Below are 18,249 nucleotides of genomic sequence, written 5' to 3' on the forward strand. Positions count from 1 at the left end.
TTGAAATTGGTGACTTTTAAAAATATATACTATTTGAATATTAAAAGCATTAAAAGAAGGCTGAATCACCAAAGCTTATGACTGATAGTCTTTAATAAATGGAGAAAAGCAATCTGGGACAGAAAGCACTGGCTTTTATAGGTATATCTGTGTAATCTATGGTAAGTTCTCTAACAAAGCACATTAGGCTGTCCACTAGATAAATCACTCTGATGGAAGGATTAATCAATCACTCAAACAATTCTTTCCATATTGCTCACCATTATTTCTATATATCCACTGAAACTCCTTCAAAATCTGGAGCATCATAGATTAAACATCCTGGGGACAATCTCTGTCTTCCAAAGCATGCATCTGCCGTCTTCCCCAGGAAAGGCAGCTCCAGAAGTGCATCACTCAATATGAGCTCTACACAGACCTCCCCACAACCAGCACCACAAGTATCTCCACCCATATCAACAGAGGTTAAGCTCTTTGACTATTACCTGCCATGTGTTCTTCCTCTTTTCTTTCATTTCCCTCTCATGGGGCAACCTCTAAATTCTGCCTAACAATTAACTTTTGTTGGCAATAAACTACAAGGATTTTTTGTGTTTAATTGTTTGATTTAATTAATCTCTCCATGTTTAGGTGCTCTAGGGGTGATTACATTACAGGAAAGCAAAGCTGAAAAGCATAATTTACAACTGGGGAAGAATCCTGATGATCCATAATTTCCTGGGGCAGAAATTCCTACTTCATGCTCGGAAATAAGCCTTTGAAGAAATGTTCTTTAGTCTTGTGACAAAAATGTTCCACAGCGTTAGAGGAAAAGATTTGTTAACTGCTGTCCTCATTCAAATGCTTTGCACAATTTTAAAATAAACTGGGAACAGGGCACTGGAATTCCTTATAAATAACTTGTGAAAATGTGAACCTAATTTAATCAATAGAAAATCTGTACAGACAATAGAGATCAGGTTAGCAGGCAGGTTAAAGGATTTCATAGGAGAAGTTCATGCTAGATTGTTTTCTATTATGTGGAATTTTTTTTTTTCCCCTAGGGAGCGAGCTGTATGGAGAAGTTGATTAAATTATTGCAGTCCTGGGATATGAATAGCTGGCGCTATGTCACTCTCCACTGGGATAGTGTGGAGCCTTCTAGACAACTACAAATGGTTTTGTATTTCTTCATTAGCTTTACTATAAAAGAGTTCAGTGATAGTGAGATACCAAATGGGTTATCGAAATAAGGCGGCCCCCTCACCTACAAGAATGCATATCTTCACCTGAAATAAACTATGTGGTGGCAGCAGCATCTCGAAGCACAATTCCCTATTCACCCAGAAAAAATTCCTGACCCATTCAAATTCAGCTCCAAGAAGACAACAACTTCTGGGTTTGTGAAGGATCAGTGAGCATTGCCATTTGCATGTTCCTAGAATTTGCTCTGATGGTGTCCATACTGACACTAGAGATGTGGATGCACAAGCAGAGCACGAGTGAGGCAGTTTTACTGAAACAAAGCCAGAAGGGAAGATCCAAGTTGGCTCAGCACCACAAGCATCAGAGCAGGCTCTGCACCTCTGCCTGACCTCCTGCACACATGTCTAAGGGATGCTGAAGGCCAGGATGTCACAGGTCCACAGCTCTCAATACCAAAACCATTACTTAAAGGTGGCTTGGCCTCACATCCTTCTACAGCATAAGTACACCTTATCAGTCTCTTATCACACCTTATCAGTCTCTTATAAAATCCTTAAATATTTTCCTGCAGTTCATACACTGCCATTGAGTAAACTGAGACAGAGAGCTGGCATTTGCAGAACTACACTCTAGAGGTCTATTCAGGGACAGAAGTGCATTTTCTGACTGAGGGTCCTTCGTTTGTTTGTTTGACTGTCCATCCCACACAGACAGACATACCAACTTAAAGACTTTAACACATTGCCCCATCTTTCAGATGGGAAAACCCTACATCTTCATGGTTAACTGAGCTGATTTTTTTTCAGAGTATGAGAAGAAAACAGTGAAATTTATGTCCTCCATCTACTGACTTCAGTATATTACTTACTTCAGAATGCTTTGTAGGTAAGAAGTGCCAACATTCCCATGGAATTTTTAACAACTAAAAATTGGTGTTTGATTGCATTTTTAATTGACAAAGTTACATAATTACAGTTTTAAACAACTTAAGTTTGTGTTCATTTTCCGTGGTGTTCAGTTTTCAATACGAAAGTTCACTTTTGTTAATTTGAGTTTCCCAGTGTTTTTCCCATCTTAAAGGGAAGAAGAAAAAAAGTAGATCCTATCTCCTTTTTCCCTTGGGAATCCTTTGTCTGAGCTAGCTTATACTATGCTTGCATCTTAAATACACTTTTTCTCTTGAGAGAGGCTGTGCATTTCTGTTATCATTTTCTAGCAGGTTTTTCTCTGGAATTCTACCTAATTATTTTCTCTTTTTAAATGTTGCAATTAATTCTCCTCAGATTTAGCTTATGTTTTTACACAGTAGTCCTTGACACTGAAATTATTGCTATTGTATGTATGATTTTTCTATAGATAGGAGAAGAGTAGGACTGGCAGAAAGGAGTATTTTCTAATAAATGAAGCTTTCAGAAACAAGCCTTTGTTCAAGACTGAGAACAGATGCAGGAAACTTCAAGCTAAGTGAAGGCTAAGACTGATTTTAACTTATGCTACAGTGTAACATAGTTCGAGAGTAAAGGGTAGCTGGTCTCCTATTGCAGGTCTGGAATGCACACATATATCCCTTCAGGATTTGGTTTTGGTTTTGCCTGCTTTGTCTATAGACTGCTAAATATATGCTAGGGGGACACTGGTGGGACTTTGCCCCTCCTGACATCTGGAGGGCAACAGCACAGCCTGTCTTCACCAGCCTGTGAAGACAAATGTCCAAATTTGTCACATTCCAGTTCCTTTTGCCTCTACTACTGATAAACTTGGGGACAACCTGCTTAGATACAGTAATAAACTATGCCCAAATATACCTGAAAAGAGACACAGGATAAACACATGGAAAGCATTATTTTACTCCAGCGGGCAGCTTGCCTTAAAAGTGCATTTGTTGGATAAAAAAACCCTGAACCTGCTTAGTAAGACTTTCGCTTGAAATTTGAAACAATTTCCCCTGACTTTGCTGAATGTTGATGCTTGTGTTTCCTCATCCTCTGCAATTCCCCTGGGGATCCACAGGATTTTGCCCAAGGGAGTTTTAATCCTACTCACAAATTGTAGTCAAGAGCCAAACAATTACTAAATAATCTTCATATTGGAACACTTTTACAGTGTAGGTCAGCCTTTTTCTGCTATTACTATATTTGTCATAAACTAAAAATCATCTATATGCTTACTTCTGAATCATAAACATCATTATTCAAACAAATAATCATTTTTTGTGCAATTCATTTTTACCATAGTTTTAAAAAGCAAAATATAAACAATGTTTTATATATTTCCTTCCATTTTCTTTCAAAATAAGTAAACAAATACATCTAGTGAGGAATGAAAACATTTAGTCTATTTTGAATATATTTTTAAGCCTTACATCAAAAAGGCTTATATATTAGAATACGGTAACTAATGAAAAGCCAGAAATCAAAGATGGCAATAAAGCAAGGAAAGTAGAATAAATACACAAACACAAAAAGAAACTCAACGATTCATTGTTGTTTCTGTGCTTAAATTGTTGAAGAATTCCTTGTCAACTACAAAAAAAAAAAAAGAATAATAAAATGGATGGCAACTGGATAACACTACATTTGTGCTTCTATATGAGAAATAATTACATGATTCAATCTTCTGGACTCCACTCCCACACAGAACAGAAGCACCACGCAAGAGCACTACATTCCTGGTAATACTAATTAGAGATGTACTACCTCCATGAATTTATATTCTTAACTTGAATAGCAGCACCATTAATTGCAAACAATTGCAAACCTGTATCTATTACACTATTTCACATCTATAGAAGCCTTTCTGCCTTCAACCTGCAATCCTTTCTATTGGTTTTGTTGGTTTCTCAGCTGAAGCACTGGGATGAACACACTGCACTTGATTGCATTGCAAGTCAGATGTTCACATCCTTCTTAGTTGTTTCCTTTGCTTCAAACTTTATGATTCTAAAACTTAACTTTTAGAACGTACCTATGTAACTACCTTAAGCCAACTGAAGGTCTACTCACTGAAACAAAGGTGTCTCAAACAGAAATGTCTAAAATTTGTTTTACACTGATAACTAAAGAGTTTAAAAATTGGCCCTGTAGAACTTCCATATGATCCTAAAAATGGCAAAATTACCTATAATATTTATGCTCAGCTTTCTATTACTAAAGAGAAACTATGAAAGAAACCTTGTAAGTTATGAATAGGCACAAGCTTGTTAAGTCACATTTCATCTTTCATTGGTTTTCAACCTTTTTACCCTGTATTTGCTTTATAAAGCTCAGTTGGTACTTAGCAACTACTGTAATAGTTCTTCCATGTACTTGTACAAAGTCATCACTAAAGGTCTAGATGCTTTATGAGAAGGCTGCATATGAAACATTTATATTACAGAGCTTGAATTCCATTGAAATCTTGCAAGACAGAATATGAAAACAATTTTTTAAAAGCAGGTTTTTTAGGGGTTAAGAATTATTTTCTGTTCTACCTTTCTGATTCAATCCATGAAAGTCTTCAAATGAAGAGATTTTCCAAAGTCCCTTGTGTGCTCTACTCTTACCACCAGGCAGAGGACGTACTTCTAAAACATTTACCAGGAGCCACCCATGTAACAGCCATTTTCATCAATTGTAGAATGTGTGAATTTTAAAAACACCTATGTTAATAGAAATCATAGAATGGCTTGAGTTGGAAGGGTCCTTGAAGATCATCTAGTTTCAATACCCCTGCCAGGGGCAGGGACACCTTTCAGTAGACCAGATTTCATAGAGACCCATCTAATCTGCCCATGAACACTTCCAGGGATGGAGTATCTACAACTTTTCTGGGCAGCGCCCAGAGCCTCACCAGTTCCAGTGCCCCACAGTAAAGAATATCTGTTTAACTTTACTAAGTGATTTGTTAATTATGAGTCATTCCTTTCACATGCCCTGCATTAAAATATGCACAATTGAATCCTTCTATATATGAAATAAGCCTAAAAGAGTCTGATCTACTTTCACGCTCTTTGTATCACAAGGATATCACAGCTATGTAATCTGTAAGTCACTTGGTTTACTAATGTCATCCAATTTTGGTATAGCTCACATCATTAAAAAAAAAAGAGAGAGCAAAAATATTCTATTTAAATTTGTTATTTAAAACCATTCCATAAGAAGTTCTCTTTCCAAAGGCTGTATTTTAAATGATAAAGTTAGACTTCCTCACAAAACAGAGGTTTTATCTTCTGAGAACCTTCACCAAAGATTCGCTAAAGCCTCATAAGCCCTCCAACCTCAAAAATATAAAATTAACTTAAAATAAACTTGCTTATATGTTCCAATGGATATTCACGGAACTGATTTTGCTGCACCCCAGTAACTTTCATAATTAAAAGGTTTTGCTTATACTTGCAGTGAACCAAAATAGCCCCTCTGTTTTCTCATTAGATGCATGCCATATAACATGGGGTGTTTTACCCAAAAAAAATTACTATTAGCCACAAGAAGAAAAATCAAACAAACAAAAATCACCACAGAGAAAGATGATGCACTCTCAGGTGATGTGCATCTATACAAATCTGTGATTCAGGATTTGAGGTACTAGTGTTTACACTTAGCTGCTTAGACTGCACAGGCAGAAATCACAGAGTTAAAATAAACTGGGCAATTGGAATTATGCAGCCTGGGGAATCTATTGCTTTTCTGACCCAAATTACAGTGTCTGCACTCTGACATTCAGTGTCTAAATCGACTTCATTTTTCTGCTCCTTCTTTACAACCTGGCTAGACCAATGGAACAGATGAAAAATGTCAAGTAATAACAACATAATTAGTAGTTATGTGCTTGCATTATAAAAGAAGAAACTGAGATAAGGGTTACACACTGGAGGGGAGGAATGCCATCCAGGGGGACTTTGAAAGGCTTATGAGGTGGGTCCATGCAAACCTCATCAAGTTCAACAAGATCAAGTGCAAGGTCCCAAACCTTGGTCAGGGCAGTTCCAAACACAAATACAGGCTGGACAGAGAATGGATTGAGAGTAGCCCTGGGGAGAAAGACTTGGGGTTTTCATGGGCAAGAAGCATGACATGACCCAACAGTGTGCACCTGCAGCCCAGAAAACCAACTGTATCCTGGGCTGCATCCAAAGCAGCACGGCCAGCAGGGCAAGGGAGGGGATTCTGCCCCTCTGCTCTGCTCCGGTGAGACCCCACCTGGAGTGCCGCATCCTCTTCTGAAGCCCCAAACATGGACATGGACCTACTGCAGTGAGTCCAGAGAAGGGACACAGGACGATTAGAGGGCTGGAGTCCCTCTCCTATGAAGACAGAGAAAGTTGGGGTTGCTGGTTGGAGAAGATCATGAAGCAGCCTCCCGGTAACCACAGGGATCCTACAAGAAAGACGACTTTTTACAAGCACGGGTAGTGATAGGACAAGGGGAACTTGAAACTGACAGAGGGTGGGTTTAGATGAGATATTAGGAAGAAATTCGTTACAATGTGAGTGGTGAAGCAGTGGAACAGGTCGCCCAGAGGTGATGGATGATTCAGCCCCAGAAATATTCAGGGTCAGGTTGGATGGGGCTTTGAGCAGCTTGGTCTAGTGGAAGGTGTCGTTAACTATGGTCAGGGCTGGGGGTTTGAAACCACATGGCCTATAAGGTTCTTTCCAACCCAAACTGTTCTATGATTCTGTGGCTATATTACAAACAGGACAATGGTACAGACCAGCCTTCTTTTAAGTACAAGGACTAGAAAATAAGAAAAAGAGAAATATCCCAATTTACAGAAGGGAAGTGAAGAATTGAAATTCCTAAAAATTAATATAGACCTACTGGTGAATTTTAACAAAAGACTAGATCTCAGCTGACATTAATTATTACATTTCAAAGTCACTAGACACACTGAAACATTTGTTCTTAAATAATTTGCTCACTATCACACAGGAAGCATGTGTGGAAAAGTCAGGAACTGAGCTGAGATTTGTAACTGAATATATTTAAATGCATAAACAATGCTAATTTATGCAAGTCAACAAAACAGTTGTACTTCCTAACAGCTTTATTTTTGTCTATCCTATCAATTTGGAAGTGGCAAATTTAAGTCTAAATGCCTAAAAAATATACTTAATAACTTAAAATAAAGCTATAGATTATAAAAATTATCACTGATATCTAATTAAGCAAGCCACAGAATTTTAAATAAAATTCCCTGTCTCTCATGTCCAGCTAGCTTTAGTTAATACACCATTAATTAAAACATGATGTAGTTCAAAGGAAGTAGATACTTCTGATGAAACCTTGTCACTTACAGATTTAACTACATATACACAATAATAACACCATTCCAGAAATCTGGGGCTCTTTTTAAATTACTTGAGGTTTATACTGTGGTTTGCTTCAGGGTCCTGGTTTTCCAGTCACCCATGCTGGGAACCTGGTTAGAAAACGTCACGACTCCTATCCAGTTCCAGCAGCACCATTCCTTCTTCTCAGAGCTGGACCAGCACAAGCCAAGCTTTATCCAAAATGGTGCTGGGAGGAGGTGCCCAGGGCTGAGCCTACACCCCAGGGACCAGAAACACACCTAATCTACCCACTTGTTTGTCCCAGTAAAAGCACCCTAAAAAAAAGGAGAATGGGAATTCTGAACAGTGTGCCAAAGCCAAATGCAGGTCACTTGGTCCTGAATCTCAACTACCGTGCTGTCTTTCCCCATGAGGGAAGAAAAGGTATGTACCCGAAGAAGAGTAAAGAGAAATTATGAAAAAGCTGATGCTGCTTGGAATACAGAACTGCAAAATGCCAAATCCTCTGCTTTCAGAAGCAAAGGAGCACTCAGCGCATTTAGCCTTTTTCAGATTATGGCCTTCTCAGATATACAAAACAAAAGATTATTCAAGAGATTATTAGAGATGTCTAATGTTTGCTAGCGGTTTCCAGTCCTCAAGGTTCCCAGGCACAAACTGCATCACTAGATTTAGCATACATTTCTTAACTTGGCACAACTAAAATAAGCAAATTATTTCTTTTGGCATCTTAGAAGAATTAAAAACATAGACTTAGTATACTTAAAAAATTCACTGTAAAATATACTGTCGTAAATATATGTACACCATATGTTTGTGTTTCCTATTTTCATTTTTATTCAAGATAAGTTTACCTAACATAACTGTTATCCTTGTCCTTGTTAGTATTTTAGTAAGCTACCTATGATAGCCGTGAAATTATGAACATACATATTTCTATACAGATACATCAGAATTTTCTGATGAAAATAAGTAACATTTCACGTTCTTTTGCATATTTCATCCCTATTTTAATTATTCACAAAATGTATCTAGTCTTTTTAATAACAAATATCACAAATACCACAAATAAAAGCAGCAGATCTCCTACAATAGTGTTGCATAATTAATTACTAAGTTCAAGTTAGCACAGATAATAAACAAGATAAATACTTCCACTGATTATTTGTGAACCAAAAAGATTACTCTATAGTATTTCTATTTTGATATGTATGCAGTATTCCTTTGCTTTATGGCCTTAAAATCTGTACACATGAAATAAAATGTTCCAGTAAACCGTTATTAATAAAAACTGTATATTCTTTTTCTGCCAAAAATTCAAGGGGAGAAAGATCTAACATGTTTTCTTCATAGTCATAATTTCAGATAATACTGTATTTATTAATGTTAAAAATTTTTGTTGTACTAAGTATTCCTGAATAGTCAGAGCAGTTACTGTACTAGCATTTTCAAAATACTCAAAAAGCCCCAAAATACTTTACTGAAAATAGCAGACTTGCTTGCTTTGCAGAGTTGGCAGGGTTATGCATACTTTTCCAATCTATCAAATGTTGCAAAAACACATGTCTTCTCTTTTATGGGACAGCACGATTGCTCCATTTGTGGTAAATTTGTCCTGAGACACAGAATTTTCCAAAGAACATTGCATTACAATGGCCCACATCAAGACATCTGCTTTAAAAACTCTCCAGTGATTTCTATGGAGAATAGGCTTAAAAAATAAATGGAACAACATGTCCCAAAGTACTTTTTTTACCTAGCTTAAATACTTTTCATGAAAAAATGTTCTGAAAAATTTAGAAAGCTGTAGCATTACCACTAAGTTATGCCTTTAATATTCATCTATTCCCAAATGAGTGAGAAGGGTTCTGACAGTAAGGACTGACAGTAACACGTGGGAAAGAGCTCCACAGCTGCAGAGCAGGTAATGATCCCCACGATGCAGGGGTTGCATGGGGAGTCAGCTTTCCCAGGAGACAAGTCCTGCTGGCTCCCTTCCCCTCCACTCACTACCCCACCAGCAACACCCTGTGCTGCCGTGGCAGCAGCAGAACAGCCAACAGCATCATCCACGTCAGAAAAAGTAAGGAGGCATGGAGCCACAGTCCTAGAGAAGCCAGAAGGCCATGAGCAAAAAGTTTGGGATCTGACAGTCTAATATTACCCTCACATTTGACCAGTGCCATCATAGCCCTTACAGAAGATACACTGCAAACAGTACAGATGGCACAGCCACACAAAGGCCCATGGACTGGGGGAGGGAGCGGACCTTTCTTTTAGTCTGTGTCAACACCGTGAACAAATTTTATCACACCAAATACCTTCGATGCGCTTCACCAGCTCTACAGAACATCGAGAAAGGAAAAAATACTGTCATGTCTTGTTATTGTCTACTCTCTTTTAAGACTAGTTCTCTGACACAAAGTGCAACTATAAATTTTAATGCTGCAAAAACACCAAGACCTTCCTTCTTTAGTTACTTTTGAAATTGAGATCTCTGTAAAACACCGAAGTATGCATAAAGTTCAGATTTCTGATTATATAAAAATTACTTTATATAAAGAAGCATACTATCCTTGTTTACACTGCACAAGAGCTGTTACTTTAGAACAGATATACAGAGGAACATGCCCAGAAATTTCCTGGTGAAGTCATCTGAAACCCCTTTCCAAAGAACAATAACTTTCTGCATCAGTAGAGCTCCATATTATCTCATGTCTGACTTACAAATAGAACAAAAGTTCCTATGAACTTCATTAAACAGCTGTTATCTAATAATTCCAATCTTTTCATAGCACAACCAATGCTCTTAGATTATTAGTATTTGTTAGTCAAGTTTTATAGATATAAATATGTATTCTAAAATACCCAAGATGTATATTGAATCTAACTCCCACCCTCCACACAGCACAATTAGGATGTCACTGGCTTTTGCAATACCACTTCACATGGGCGATCTGGGTTTGAGACTGGTCTGGTTTGGGTTTGTTTGAATATGAATGATGTAAGGCAGAATTTCTTTTTCATATTTAGAATGGCTTTAGTCATGCAGATGATATGCCTGTCAAAATAGGTCCAAACTGGAATACTAGCAATAAAAAAAAGACATGCAACACATCACTAAAAATTTCTAACTTGATATGGAATCACAGTAATTGCCACATCAACATCAAGACACATCTTTCTTTCCCTTGCCAAAGAACCTTTTATGCCCTTGACACCTTCCAGACATGAAGGCCTCCAATTTATCCTTGATCCCAGTGTGCTTCCTTCTTCTGAGCACCACTTCACATCTCTCTGACTGGATGTTACTCACTAACTACAAGAGTTTGTTTGTTCCTCTTGGGCTCTGAGATTCACTAGGGGCTTAGTTCATGCCCTCAAACATTCCTTGCTTTACCCATTCCAAAGCCACAGCACATTGCCTCGTGCACAGACTGTGAGCTGCCCTGGCTCCTCTCACCCTTCGGGAGGAATGTGACCTTCTTGAATCTTCCACCTCCCATTCTCACATTCTTGTGATTCAAGAGGACCCATCAAGCACAAGAGGACCCATCAGCAGACGTAGTTTTCCTTTTCTGCCTGAGCAAGACGTGATCACTAGGTTTCCACTCAGGTCAACAGGTTTTTAAAAAACCCAATGGCACTTCCAGAATACCTCTCAAACACACAACCATTTACCACTGTGTTTTAACCTATCAAGAAGCTGGTTCTAAACATCTCTCTTACACATACATACACAAAAAGGGGAAAAAATATGACAGATTTTATTTGCTTGTGTCTGGTTATTCCTACCAACTTTTCCTTCTGCTTTGCTCTGGCAATCAACCTGTTATCTTCACTTACAACCATCCTTAGCAGTAGCACTTTGGGTGTCTAAAGAAGCAATTCTCAGAGAGTAATTTATACAAATACTACAGTCCATTCCTTCATTTGAAAAGCAACGACTTAATCAACTCTAAGCAACTTTGCCTAGGAGCTTCTCACTTTTACACACTGCTAATTTCTAGCCACAGCACTTAGTAAGTAGGAAAGAAGAATGACTCTTCACATATCACTAACCGCTGTAATCACCCAAAGTAGAAAAGTAAATATTTTTATATGGAAATACAGCCAATCCACACTGAAAGAAAATGCAAATCAAGTGTGACTGTGCATAAGACAATCCGGGCAGTGTAAAAGGATACCAGCAAACTCACTATCCCCTTGTATCAGGTCTGTACTAACCAAAACAGATGTCTGCAGAAATTGAAAAAAAAAAAAAAAAAAAGACACAATTAAGTCAAACACATAAAACCATCCTCAAGTTTTACTGGAATTCCATTTCAGAAGAGTGGGAGGGGAAAAAGCTCTCACTGACTCTGCAAGGCAATAATTATTTAGGGGAAAAAAATATTGCAATGCTTTCTCTTTTTCCCCCTTCATTTCCTAGACATGCCAATTTCCCCCAATCTTGGGACACACACACTCACACCCCAAAAGCCAAACAAACCAACCCCATCAAAACTAAACAACAATGACAACAACAAAACAAACCAACCAAACAAAAAACAAAACAAAACCAACAAACAAAAAAACACCACAAAATAGCTGACTTGTGGAGTAGAAATTCAGTTTCTCTCTGCTGTAGTTGCCTCCACCGTAGTCACGACGAGCAGTGCCTTATCACCATTTGATGTGAGCCCAAGCAGGTCCCACCTTCACAGTTCCTAATCTCTGGAGTGGATTGTCAACATCCAGTGGAAAAGAAAAGCAGGAACAGCTCAAGGACATGGAAATAGGAGGAAGCAGCAGCAGAGATGTAAAAAACCAGGGCTGCAGAGGCAGTCAGAGGATGTAAGATGAAGTACAAGGCAGACATAGTTACAATAGTTACATAGTTTCCTCAGCTGCTCTTTTGGTGGTCTGTTTGAGGAAATGTAACAGGTGCTTCTTAAAAAATATAAAACAGAGTGGACAATAAGGGAAATAACTCTGAGCTGAGCTCACCTGATGCACATTTTACTGACTCTTACAATTTTATGGTGTAGGAAAAAGCTTACTCATAGAGATTAACATTCTTATTTTACAGCCCTACTTCTATGTATGACTGAACATGTATTTTCATGTAGTATGAGAAATATATAACTGCTACTAAAGAATTCTCTTGATTATATTGGTATGCTTTCATATTTCTAAGACTCTTACCACCACAGCATCCATACAACAGAAAAAAACCTATCATGTAATGCACAGTTAATCACAATGTAGAGCAATGTACAGAAACAACAGTGATCAAGAACAGAGGGCTGTACCTGCAGACTGATGACTGAAAGTTTAATTCTCCAAGAATTAATGTATGTGTTCTACATATTTCTAGAAAACAGAATTGTAAACAGTTTCAATATAGTAGGTCAAGACAAATAGAAAAATAATAAAAAAGTTCAAGCTCCAGAGGCAGGAATTCGTCATGATTTAATCTAACTCCCTCAAAGTATGAGCGGGTTAAAAGCTATCTGCATTTGCTTTCCATGCATCTGCTATGAGGGTAATTACACAAATACAGCTCGGAGAAAATATACAGAAAATAAACTCACAACACCAGAGGCCACACCTCAATAGTAAGAATTATGATGCATTGATTTTAAACTATACATCACTTTTTCATCAAAACTTCACCTCAAAAAGCATTGCTCATATCTCAATATATTTAGAATAAGTAACTTTAAAAGGAGTAGTAACAGGAATCTGACAGCATCGGCCTTCCTCATTTACCATTGCCTTGCTTTATCATATTCACCTTCTTAATCCACGGACTAACACAGTCATTTGATAGCATTCAGTATTCATTAATTTTACTAGCCCAGAACATTTCAATAGCTTTTACTAAAGACATACCTTTCTGTAAAATTGCTTGGATTTCTTTGTAATGTAAATTCTCTTACTGTACACCTAACAGGGGGCACTAGTCTATCTCATTAGTTCAGACTATGAAATACCAGACAATATTTCTCTTAGATTCATATAACACGTCACAGAACTGTAACTTCTACTAAAAGGATTAAAAAAAGATGCAATTCCAAGCTACATAGTTTATTATTTATAAGCATTATTATTTACAAGCATTATAAATAACGATGAGCAGTTCATACAGAAGAATTTATGGGAAATATATTGTTTTCAGTTAAATGTGATCCCCAAATTCACAGAAGTACAATCCTTGGAAACAGCCTCCCAGTGTGAATAGTCACATTTACAAAGTAAGATGTAATATTGTTTACACCTTTTTCAATATTTAAACTTAAAATATGAGACCTAAAAAAATATGACAGTAACTGCTTTGCTTAAATATCTTCACAGATGAGCACAGAAGACAGACAGACATAGTATCAGATTTTATTCTAAAATTATCTGAGTATTTAGTCCTCTCTTCTTGTAACATTATTGTTTTAATGACTTAGTCTTGTATTATAAGTCTTAAGTTGTGTTCTAGACTGCATAGAGACATTCTGTGGCTTTTGGTAACGGTGTGCAAAATTGAGGCTCAATGAACCCCAGTCTGCATGAGGCATCTAATGACATGTTCCCTGAGGCTGTAAATGACTAGGCACAATGGTCCGTGTGATCAACTCCAGCTCCATGTTCCCATTGCTATATGAAAAGAGGATGACCATGGTGATGTTGATTTAAAAAAAATAATGATAATAGAAATATTGCAATATAATGCCAAATATTTAGTAGTAATGTATACACACACAGCACACCCATTACAGAGTTTGCTTCTGTTGGACATATGATCTAAATAAAAACATTTGTCGTGTGCTGGAGTTCATTACAATCTAATGTGACCCCAGCTAGGGCTAGTCACTTGGTTAGGAACTGTTTCTCTAACTACCACTTTGAAAGTGCAATTCCTGTAAGTAACTAAACTGTTAGATGGATTCTGACAGCTATAAATTTAATCATGTTCATAACTGCAATGAATATTTGCTGGCATATTCAACATGTAGTCAATAGAAATTTATATAATAGGTATGTATACTTACATATATACACCCCTATTCTAAATTAACAAAGTCCAAGTATCTGTGGACTATGCAGCAGAGTATTTTGCATTAGATTAAGATTAGAAGACTGGCAAACACAGAAAAACAAAAAAAGGTAAACATTTCAAAAATATTTTTAAAAATTTTTGGGTTTAATAACTCTTTAAATGAGTAAATTTATGCAGGAGGCGTGACACGTTAGATTGTTGCATAGGGTAACTTTTAAATAATTTAAAGTTCGCTATGTATTATTCACAAAGAAAAACAAAACAAAACCTTTTCCAATGGATTAACAAGTCATTGTTCTAGTTGTTATTATATCCATACCAGTGAAATACTTAATACAGACTCCATAATGTTTTTATGGATGGGTACAGGAAAAGATTTAGAGAGTTCAAACAGAATTTAGGTATGATATAGGTACTAAATCCTAAGTCCGACTGTCCCTTCTCTTGCTTGCTAATGCTATCCTCCAATTCCCACTGGAATAGATACATATACCTTAGCATTGATAAATCTAAAGTAATGCACATAAAAAAAATCCTAGCAATACACTTACAGTGATGACCAGTGAGCTCATCACTGATGAGCTACCACTCAGAAATAAAATAAAAATTTGTAATTATAATCAGTAAAGATCAGATCAGTGCTCAACAGCATTCAAAAAGAGTATTCAGAAGAAAATTTAAAATAAAAAAAATTATTTCATTGTATAGATCCCTGGTATACTTGCATTCTGAATACATGCAGAGCTTTTTTGGATTTGCAAATTGATTACAGTAGAAATGGAAAAAGAGGACAAAAGAGAACATAAAGAATATGAGTACACTAGAATTCTTCCAGTTTTAAAATTATACAGGCCTATCTCTGATATCAGTAAAATAATAAATGTGTAGAGAGCGTTGGAACCTGAAGGAACACTCCGGAAATGCTCAGCCTATTCTTATATTCTTTCCTTAGTAATCACTGTAAGGAGACATCATACTAGTCCAGACAGTAAAGCTATCCTTATGCTTTTAAGAAGGCTGAAGAATGATCCCATTCACCTGCCCCTCTAATAGTGCCTTGATAAGGATATAAATAAGCCACAGTGAACTTTCAGGACAATGTGCAGAGAATGACTCCCCCAGAAAAAAAAACAAAAACAAAACAAAACAAACAAAAAATCCAGACAAACTGATTTTTAGTAATTATTTTTTCTCTGGGAAAAAAAAGAAGTAAATGCCACAATGTTTACCACTATGTACTGTGGGTGTTCACTTGCCACATATCCAACACATACTTCCCATAAAAACAGAGAAGGGGCATACAAACAAATTATTTTACTGGCAATATACAGTTTTCAAAAATATCTAGATAATAACCAATGGAAACATCCCCTTTAGTTGTAACTGTGCTTGGTGTCATTTACAGAATCCAGCTCCAACTATACTGAGGAATGTAATCTGCATTATTAACTCTTTCAAAAGAATCCATCTACAATACACAAGATTCTTCTCCATGGTAAATTTAATAACAATATGTAAAGTCTTCATCATGCTGTTTACAACCATTTTAAAGTATTTCATAGTATTATGAGGCTTTTAAAGTACTAAGTCAGAAAGGTTATGCTGTCATGAACTTCCTTTCCTTCCCTCCCCTTCTTCAGTTCTATTAGGATATCTTTAAAAAGAAATATTCAGTGGAGTATGTGTTAAATCTGAAGAATCAATGACAACATTGTTAAAGACAAGGTAATACTATGTATTATCTTCTCCTCTTCAACACCCACAGTTTGAAAATCATTTCCAAAGCTGTTCTTACTTCAGGTGCTTGATTTTTTAACAGTTTAAAATCTCTCCAAACTTTGAGCTTTGCACAAGGAACTTTCTTTTAAACAGCTACACCATTTCTTGCATATCCCTAAAAGATTTAAATGGCTGTAGAAGACACTGCTTTAAAGTGTTTGAGACATTTAGGTTACATAAAGAAAGTACACATACAGGTTCAATGCATCTCTGTACAGTGTCTACATGTCCCTCAAACATAGAATTGAATGAAAACCAATCTTGATATTAACATGCAATAATGATCTACACATGTGATTCATATTGATTTGTTATTATGAAGCATAGCTATCAACATACATGTTGATATGAAAACACAAGGCTCAGCAACAAGATCTCATATTGGGATATGTGCATCAAGTTCCCTGGAGAGAAACAGCATTTTATTCCTTCATGAGTTAATAATTTGCTCTCAGTTTAAAAGAGATGGCACCTGCTCTGCCAAATACATATTTGCATTTCCAAAGAATGAGAGCAGTAAACAAGACAAGGGGAGGAGTAATGAAACTTTTCCAGAATAAATTAAAGAACTCTACATGGGGAAGGGATGAAGCATTTGAATCTGAATGAAAACTGCAGAACATGACAAGAAATATGTATAAGAATTGGAAAACCTTTCCTGCTTGTGATGCTCTCCAGTGAAAACCAGCCAAGAATGTAAATAATGCAAGACAAATGAGCTTGACCGAACAGCAAATCCAAGGAGTTGTAACTTGTCAGGATACATAGATTTTGATCTGATTTTAGTACAAATAAACAAAACAAGAATGTCTCAGTTCTACAATTGCTATCATTAAAAGTCCATGTTCCACAGAAGTTTATTTTGGATTTTGAAAATAAAGCTTTTATTTCATTTTACTTTAAGATGGTAGATGAATTATGGATGAATTACAGAAGCTTTCAAGGTTTCTAGATGATGAAAGCATTACTCCACCCCCACAGGAGTTGTTATCCTTTTAGTTAGGGTCCTGGACTAATCATGCAGAACTCACTGTCTCAATACATCATCATACTAGGATACTAGGGTCATCTCTTCCTTTAGCTGGACAGCATTTTGAGTCACTAACCTAAGATCCAAAATGAAAAAGCTTCATGGAGTGACCAGAGTTATCAGGCATATGCCCTGAACTTAGATAAGGTCAGAGGGAGTATCGCCTAAACCCTGAAGGAGCACTCTCAGAAGTATAAGATCTTTTATATAGCCCATATATCCTTGTTAGTTTCCTTTACAGCTACCTGCTTGTTAAACCACACTCAAATATGACTGAATATGTTCTTTTAGCTGGAAAAGTGTATTTGTAAGATTCTACAATTTCTTCTGTCACTGACAGATGACCTACCCTGACCTCATCACCTCATCAGAACTAAATAAGAACACACAAAATTCTTAAAAGAGACTTGAACAACTTCTTGTTCACTGAATAGGCAACTAGATATAAGTACTGGATCTTTATTGAGACTCTTTTTCTCAACACCAACAGAGATATATAAAAATTACCACCCTGGTGTACTGTGCAATACAGGGTAGAAAATTATATTGAACCCTCATATAAGCCAGTTTTGTAATTTCTGGGTGAATATTTATAGGAAACAGTCTGTGACAGAACATAAAGCTTTTCTATGAGTAACTGTTTTGAATTTACAAAACCAAAACATTTCATAACAGAACATGATATTTTCCAATGTGCGGAAAACAAAATAACCACTGGGAATTTTAAATTTAAAGAGGAAGTAAAAGAATATTCTTATCAGAGTACTATACTACTTTTAACATCATCTCATATTCAAATCTGGGAGTTTCCCCAGGATTACCCCAGTCATTCTACTTTTATGAAATAAGTTGTGTCAACAGCACTAAGCCTAACAAAGAGCAATGCAAATTTTTATACCTCTGTTATATAAGACATCATATTGTTTAGAAGGTTTGAATTCTTTGACATA

At 36.6% G+C, this 18,249-nt stretch overlaps 1 protein-coding gene across 6 annotated transcripts in view; it reads right to left on the minus strand.

Moving 5' to 3' along the window:
* The window catches only part of LOC138106396 (diacylglycerol kinase beta), a 425,706-nt gene that overhangs the window by 309,843 nt on the left and 97,614 nt on the right, over positions 1 to 18,249 (minus strand). The window contains exon 1 of one of the 6 annotated variants that reach the window (XM_069006941.1): positions 6,363 to 6,386. The exons of the other annotated variants lie outside the window; for them this stretch is intronic. The gene's annotated coding sequence lies outside the window, so the exon portion shown is untranslated. Of the gene's footprint in view, positions 1 to 6,362; positions 6,387 to 18,249 lie in introns of those variants that run through there. 6 annotated transcript variants of the gene reach the window in all.

Source organism: Aphelocoma coerulescens, chromosome 2 (assembly GCF_041296385.1).
Source record: "Aphelocoma coerulescens isolate FSJ_1873_10779 chromosome 2, UR_Acoe_1.0, whole genome shotgun sequence".
Classification (NCBI taxonomy): domain Eukaryota; kingdom Metazoa; phylum Chordata; class Aves; order Passeriformes; family Corvidae; genus Aphelocoma; species Aphelocoma coerulescens.